We start from the raw sequence: 4,911 nt of genomic DNA on the forward strand, positions 1-4,911 counted from the left end.
GCAGAAGGGTCATCCTTCTGTGTGTCTCACATGTACAGCCGCTCCTTCTTCCCTTTTAGACACTGGATGACAAAGGTACATTTGAGAAAGAAACACAAGTGTGCCAAGCTCACAAGGGTAGAGAGTGAGCAGGAGGAAACGGTGCTGGGTCAATACTGAGGTGAGGTGGTTTACCCTGTCTTGGCCAAGAATGTGAATATTTCAGGCTTCTGTTGCATGTGTTAAATTTCCATGTCTCTCTCTCCTCAGAGTGTTTGGAGCCTACAGCATGGCTGTAGATCATGAGCACAGCATTTGGTGTGAGCGTCAATTATCCCTACAACCCAAAGGACCCATTTGTGGAAAAAACATGAAACACTTAAGATTTGAATTTTTGATCTGTTATTCATGTCAGTAGGTATGTATGATGGTTCTTATCCCTTTTGACCTAGTGCTCTTGTCTGTGGCCATGTTTCCCAGTTCTTTCTTCTCTTTCACACTTACCAAAACTAGCAGCTCTATTGGTACATAATTCACCTGACATACAATTCACTATCTTATTGGATTGTACTTAAGGGCACTATCCAATATTTTTTTAGTGCATTCAAAGATATGTATGCCCTTACAAACTTAATTTTTCTTTTAGAGAGGGTCTCATTATGTAGCTCTAACTGGCCTGGAAGTTGCTGTGTAGACCAGACTGGCCTTGAACTCACGGTGATCTCTCTACTTCTGCATCCTGAGTACTGAGATTAAAGGTGTAAGCCACCATTTCTGGCTTTGATTTGGAATTTTTTTATTTATCCTTTGATGATATCATATAGGTATACAATCTATCTTAATTATATGTGCCCCTAACTCTCACATCTCACTTGCCTCAGACACCCCAACATATCTTCCTCTCAACTTGTGTCCCTCTAACTTTTCTGTCACCCAGTGAGTCCAAAAGTTCTGCCACCAAATATAATTGGCATGATCTCATGCAGATGATTCATGATGATGACTCAGCACTCAACAGTCAATTATTCTCAGCATTTTGATCACTCAGGACTCTGCACTGACTGATGACCCACATGGCCCATTACCAATGTCAACTGCAGAGTACTTTGTTCTAGCCATGTTACACATTTGAAGCATTGTGCTTCAAGCAACCTTGACTTAAGCAACAACCAGTTCGCCTTCTGTATATTTACAAATTCTGGGTATTTCACATCAATGGGATCATAGACTATGTCATCTCTGTGTCAGGCATCTGTCACTCAGCATACTATTAAAGGAAGGAAGTATCACTGTCTTCGGTGTCTATGAAGAAATGATTTTCCATATCAATTGATGGACACTTAAGTTAATATTACATGTTTGCTATAATTTTGCTGCTATGAGAATTTGCATACAAGATTGTATTTGAATATTTGTTTTTTGTTTGGTGTTATATATTCAGAATTGTTGTTCCTGAGTTACAAAGTAACCCCATTTTTAACATATTAAACAACTTTTGAATGAATGAATGAGCATTCATTTTCCATAGTAGCTACAGCATTTTCTATGTCTCCTAAAAATGCAGGAGAGTTCCAGATATTCCATGTTTCCCCCAACACTTGGCTCTCCCATGGCTTTGATCATTGCCACTTAGTGGATATGCTGCAGGCTGAACCTGTGGTTTTGATTAGAATTTCCCTGGTCCTAATGCAGTTAAAAAAATAAGCTAGATATTTTAATGTCTGCTTTTGATCATCTCTCTTACATAGTTTAATTGCTTTATCATTTTTAAAGATTTATTAAGTTTTATTCTATATGTGTGTGTGTGTGTGTGTGTGTGTGTGTTTTACCTACACATATGTGTACCAAATGCATGAAGTGCTTGTTGAGGCAATAAGAGGGCATTGAATCCTCTGGAACTGGAGTTATACATGGTTGAGAGCAGCCATGTGGGTTCTGGGAATCAAACCTGGGTCCTCTGTAGAGCACCAGTGCTAAATGTGGAGCCATCTCTCCAGACCCTATAGTATATTTTGTGTATGTTCTGGGTACAGTTACCAGTGCTGCTCATTTAGGGTTTAATACTTTCTCTGTTAATTACTTTTCCATCCACAGCTCATGTGTTCTTTCCACCCTTCCTTAACACCTAATACCATCCTCTCCTGGTCTCCTTTTGAGTATTACTCCATATCCACACTTATGCCTGTTCACATATTTGCATTTATTCATTATGAAATAGACTCTGGAAGTGAGGGAGATCATGTGATTTTTTTCCCTTTTTTGCTTAGTTTGGTCACCTGTCTTTGAGCTTGACTTTACAGGGGTTCTGGGTACTGAATTTAGATCTTGTGCTTGCTTGGCAAACATTTTATGGAACGAATCATTTCTCCAGCCCTAGAGTTGGTTGTTTTAAAACTTTATTTTGCAATATAAAGTTTGATTATTTGAGATTTCAAAATATGAAGGCTGTAAGATTGTGGCAAAATTTTCTTTGGATGGCCAGAACACAAATAATGCCATGGAGACTTTTTATTACTTATGAAAGCTTGACCTTAGTTCAGGCTTGTTTCCAACTATCTCTTATAACTTAAATTACCCTATTTATATTAATATATATTCTGATAAATGGTTTTTTACCTCTCCTCCATACTGTACATCCAACTCCCCATCCCTTAGCCCCACTACCTCTTCTTCCAAAAGTGCCTCTCTCCTCTCAGAACTTCTGTCTATCCTCTTTTGTCAAGCTATTGACCACTCAGTTCTTTATTAAACCAAACAGAAAGTGCCTTAGCAGAAACACATCTTCNTTAACTAATAAAGAAAACTGCTTGGCCTGATAGGACAGAAAATTAGGTAGGTGGAGTAGACAGAACAGAATGCTGGGAGAAAGAAGCCGAGTCAAGCAGTCGCCATGATTCTCCCACCCGGCACAGCCACAGGTTAAGATCTTCCCCGGTAAGCCACCTCATGGGTGACACAGATTATTAGAAATGAGTTAGGTCAATATGTAAGAGCTAGCCAATAAGAGGCTAGAACTAATGGGCCAGGTAGTGTTTAAAAGAATACAGTTTCCATGTAATTATTTTGGGGCATAAGCTAGCCATATGGGCAGCCAGGTGCCGGGGACACAGCCCCAACACTTGTATTACAACAGAATGACGCCCAGAGGTGATGGACTAAATCCACTTAAAAACCTGAGAGGGCTTTAAGAAAAAGGGGGGGGGGGAGTTTAAAACAGCTTTTTGCTGTTTGTGGGTGGTTGCTGCAAAGAAATTTTCCTGACTCAGCAGCAGGAAAAAAAATGGCTGTTTTAAAATGCCAGCTTTCTGGGCTGTGCCACCATTGCGATCTCTGTCTGGCTCCTGTGGGACACAGAGCTTATTTATTTATTTATTTATTTATTTATTTTATTGAAAACAAAAAAATTTCCGCCTCCTCCCAGCCTCACATTTCCCTCCCCCTCTTCCCACCCCTCTTCCCCTCCCCCCACTTTTCTCCTCCTCCCTCTCCAGTCCGAAGTGTAGTCAGGGTTCCCTGCCCCGTGGAAAATCCAAGGTCCTCCCCCCTCCATCCAGGTCTAGGAATGTGAACATCCAAACTGGTTAGGCTCCCACAAAGCCAGAACATGAAGTAGGATCAAAACCCTGTGCTCTTGTCCTTGGCTTTTCATCAGCCCTCATTGTCCACCATGTTCAGAGAGTCCAGTTTTATCCCTTGCTTCTTTCAGTCACAGACCAGCTGGCCTTGGTGAGCTCCCAATAGATCAGCCCCACTGTCTCAGTGGGTGGGTGCACCCCTCGTGGTCCTGACTTCCTTGCTCATGTTCTCCCTCCTTCTGCTCCTTATTGGGATCTTATTGGAGCTCAGTCTGGTGCTCCAGTGTGGGTCTCAAGACAAAGCTTTTGAATGGAGCATTTGGAGTAAAGTGCTACGGCTTGCTTGATGGCAATGTGGACTGCTGTGTGCCTGGAACTGTGTGTGGCTCAGGCACCAAATGGCTCTGAGGCAGGAAAGGCTCAGCTCCACCACGCTGAAATGTGCTGGTCTCAGGCAGGAACTACCAAAATTACCATAATAACAGCGCACTTAAGGTTTAGACTGGTCAGGACACAGGTGGTACCGTATTACCTGTACATGGTGCAACTTGAGTTTTTAAGAAGTGCTTAACATTTTAAGAAATGCTCCTGGATAGTAAAAAAAATTACAGATTCACAATAGGACAGATTCAGACATAAAAGACACAGTGTTGGATGAGTGTACATAGACTTGGGAGAGAGAAGGAAAAGAATAAAGTTAATGCCTTTAAAAAAATGGGGTAAAGTCTTTAAAGAGACAAAATAAAGTGATAGAGTAAAAATAAGCCACACAAAAATGGAGAATTCACAGAGAGTCTGGATTATGTACATTGTATTTTCTCTTTAAAATTTTTGACTGTGAAGGAGCTAAGTACAGAAAGACATTTCATTATATGGGCTGCCAAGCTAAACCAGAATGGATATAAGGGTATTATGATTTCAGAATTTGGGTCTAAGGATATGATGCTTTGGAGAGGGTCTTCTTTTGTTTTCACAGAGGATGAGACCCTGTGGATCACTTCTATCCCAATATGGTATGATAAACCACGCCCTCCTGAAAGGTTGCTGTGAACACCCTCAAAAAAATTACTTGCTCAACTGCTGACTGAGATGAACCTAACAGACAGGTTATCCCATAAAAGACCTGAATAACCACACCCCCATTCAGTAGGAAGCAGTTTGGAGAAAAAAAAACTACGCCCATGATCCCAAATATTGTTTATAAATGTTCTTTTACATTTAAAAGGGGAAATGATATAGGTATGACTAATTTGCATTGGTATGGATTTTAAGGTCAATTTTGTTATATGTATATATATTTCTGATCTTGATTAAAGTTTTGTCATTGGTATGGATCTTGGTTTATTAATACAAATTT

At 40.4% G+C, this 4,911-nt stretch overlaps 1 long non-coding RNA gene across 2 annotated transcripts in view; it reads left to right on the forward strand.

The window, feature by feature from the left end:
• The window catches only part of LOC126495326 (uncharacterized), an 18,548-nt gene that overhangs the window by 6,352 nt on the left and 7,285 nt on the right, over window positions 1-4,911 (forward strand). Inside the window, exon 1 of one of the 2 annotated variants that reach the window (XR_007590132.1) lies at window positions 125-397. The exons of the other annotated variant lie outside the window; for it this stretch is intronic. This is a non-coding gene — a long non-coding RNA (uncharacterized lncRNA). Of the gene's footprint in view, window positions 1-124; window positions 398-4,911 lie in introns of those variants that run through there. 2 annotated transcript variants of the gene reach the window in all.

Source organism: Alexandromys fortis, unplaced genomic scaffold, assembly GCF_014885135.2.
Source record: "Alexandromys fortis isolate MF-2015 unplaced genomic scaffold, M_Fortis_MF-2015_v1.1 scaffold_438, whole genome shotgun sequence".
NCBI lineage: Eukaryota > Metazoa > Chordata > Mammalia > Rodentia > Cricetidae > Alexandromys > Alexandromys fortis.